Source organism: Arachis stenosperma, chromosome 10, assembly GCF_014773155.1.
Source record: "Arachis stenosperma cultivar V10309 chromosome 10, arast.V10309.gnm1.PFL2, whole genome shotgun sequence".
Taxonomy (NCBI): Eukaryota; Viridiplantae; Streptophyta; class Magnoliopsida; order Fabales; family Fabaceae; genus Arachis; species Arachis stenosperma.
The window spans coordinates 106,549,747-106,552,782 of NC_080386.1; the positions used below are offsets into that span (position 1 = coordinate 106,549,747).

General features: G+C 33.1%; 1 non-coding gene across 1 annotated transcript; it reads left to right on the top strand.

Moving 5' to 3' along the window:
• The first annotated feature begins 493 nt into the window (after positions 1 to 493).
• On the top strand, positions 494 to 601 carry LOC130958611 (small nucleolar RNA R71). The gene has a single exon (XR_009077724.1). It is a non-coding gene; the product is annotated as a small nucleolar RNA R71 (small nucleolar RNA).
• Positions 602 to 3,036: the final 2,435 nt, after the last annotated feature.

Genomic DNA, 3,036 nt, shown 5'->3' on the forward strand with positions numbered 1-3,036 from the left:
GTATGGACTATCATATATTGCTGGAAAGCCCAGGATGTCTACTTTCCAACGCCGTTGAGAGCGCGCCAATTGGGCTTCTGTAGCTCCAAAAAATCCACTTCGAGTGCAGGGAGGTCAGAATCCAACAGCATCTGCAGTCCTTTTTAGTCTCTGGATCAGATTTTTCCTCAGATCCCTCAATTTCAGCCAGAAAATACCTGAAATCACAGAAAAACACACAAACTCATAGTAAAGTCCAGAAAAGTGAATTTTAATTAAAAACTAATAAAAATATACTCAAAACTAACTAAAAGATACTAAAAACATACTAAAAATAATGCCAAAAAGCGTACAAATTATCCGCTCATCAGTTATTTACAACCATGTCAATGAGTTCTTGAGCTTCTCCAAGCGTTTTCTTTAGATGAATGGATCCACCTGTAGAATGGTCCAGTGACATCTTAGAGAATTTAGATAGACCATAATAGAATATATCCAAAATGGTCCATTCAGAAAGCGTGTCAGAAGGACACCTTTTGGTCATCTGCTTGTATCTTTCCCAAGCTTCATAGAGGGATTCACCATCTTTTTGTTTGAAGGTCTGAACATCCACTCTAAGCTTGCTCAGCTTTTGGGGAGGAAAGAACTTAGCCAAGAAGGCCGCGACCAGCTTATCCTAGGAGTCTAGGCTATCTTTAGGTTGTGAGTCCAACCATGTTCTAGCCGTGTTTCTCACAGTAAAAGGGAAAAGCATAAGCTTGTAGACTTCAGGATCTACTCCATTAGTCTTAACAGTCTCACAGATCTGTAAGAACTCAGTTAAAAACTGGTAGGGATCTTCTGATGGAAGTCCATGGAACTTGCAGTTCTGTTGCATTAAAGTAACCAGTTGAGGTTTCAGCTCAAAATTGTTTGCTCCAATGGTAGAGATTGAGATGCTTCTTCCATCAAACTTGGAAGTAGGTGTAGTGTAATCACCAAGCATCCTCCTTGCATTATTATTTTCGGCTGCCATCTCCTTTTCTTTTTCAAAAATTTCTGTAAGGTTGTCTCTGGATTGTTGTAATTTAGCTTTTCTTAGTTTCCTCTTTAGAGTCCTTTCAGGTTCAGGATCTGCTTCAACAAGAATATTATTGTCCTTGCTCCTGCTCATATGAAAAAGAAGGGAACAGAAAATAATAATAGGGATCCTCTTTACCACAGTAGAGAGATTTCTTTATGTTAGTAGAAGAAAAAGGGAATAGAAGAAGGAAAATGTAAGAATCCAAACACAAGGGTGAAGATAGGTTCAGATTCTTGAGATGAAGAGAAGTGTTAGTAAATAAATAAATAAATAGAAGAAGATGAAAGGGAGGAGTTTTCGAAAATTAATTTTGAAAAATAAGTTAGTGATTTTGAAAAAGAATTTAAAACAATTAATTAATAAAAAAAAAGAATTTTAAAAAGGGGTGAGGAATTTTTGAAAATTAGAGAAGGGAAAGTAGTTAGGTGGTTTTGAAAAAGATAAGAAAGAAACAAAAAGTCGATTAGTTAGTTGAAAAAGATTTGAAAATCAATTTTGAAAAGATAAGAATGTAAGAAGTTAGAAGGGATATTTTGAAATCAAATATTTGAAAAAGATATGATTTAAAAAGATAAGATAAAAAGATATGATTAAAAAGATATGGTTGGAAAAGATTTAATTTTTAAAATTAAAATTAATTGCTTTACTAACAAGAAACTAAAAGATATGATTCTAGAATTTTAAAGATTGAACCTTTCTTAATAAGAAAGTAACAAACTTCAAATTTTTTAATCAATCACATTAATTGTTAGTGAAGTTTTTGAAAATCATGAATTAAATATAAGAAAAAGATTTTAAAATTCAAATTAAAAATTTTCGAAAAATAGTAAGAAAAATGGAAAAGATTTGATTTTTGAAAAAGTTTTGAAAAGATAAGATTTTTAAAATTGAAAATTTGACTTGACTTATAAGAAATAGCTAAGTTTTTTTAATTTTTAACTAAGTTAACTCAAATTTTTTAAATTTTGAGAAAAATAAGCAAAAGATATTTTTTTGATTTTTGAATTTTTAATGATGAGAGAGAAAAACATAAAAATGACCTAAAACATGAAAATTTTTTGGATCAAAACCTATGATGCATGCAAGAATACTATGAATGTCAAGATGAACACCAAGAACACTTTGAAGATCATGATGAACATCAAGAACATATTTTTGAAAAAAAAATGTTGATGCAAAGAAAACATGCAAGACACCAGACTTAGAAATTTTTAATGTCTAGACACTATGAATGCAAAAACGCATATGAAAAACAACAAAAGACACAAAACAAGAAAATATCAAGATCAAAGATTTTTTGAAAGATTTTTGAAAAATTTTTTAAATGAAAATTACCTAATCTGAGCAACAATATGAACCGTCAGTTGTCCAAACTCGAACAATCCCCACCAACGGCGCCAAAAACTTGGTGCACGAAATTGTGATCTCTAATAATGGCATTCAATTTGGTATGCGCATCTACTAACTCAGCACTTTCTTCACAACTTCGCACAACTAACTAGCAAGTGCACTGGGTCGTCCAAGTAATAAACCTTACGTGAGTAAGGGTCGATCCCACGGAGATTGTTGGTATGAAGCAAGCTATGGTCATCTTGCAAATCTCAGTTAGGCGGATAATAAATGGTTATGGAGTTTTCGAATAATAATAATAAATTAACAGAAAATAAAGATAGAAATACTTATGTAAATCATTGGTGAGAATTTCAGATAAGTGTATGGAGATGCTTTGTCCCTGTTGGATCTCTGCTTTCCTACTGCCTTCCTTCAATCCTTCTTACTCCTTTCCATGGCAAGCTGTATGTAGGGCATCACCGTTGTCAATGGCTACATCCCATCCTCTCAGTGAAAATGGTCCAAATGCTCTGTCACACCACGGCGAATCATCTATCGGTTCTCGATCATGTCGGAATAGAATCCATTGATTCTTTTGCATTTGTCATCACGCCCAACAATCGTGAGTTTGAAGCTCGTCACAGTCATTCAATCCCTGAATC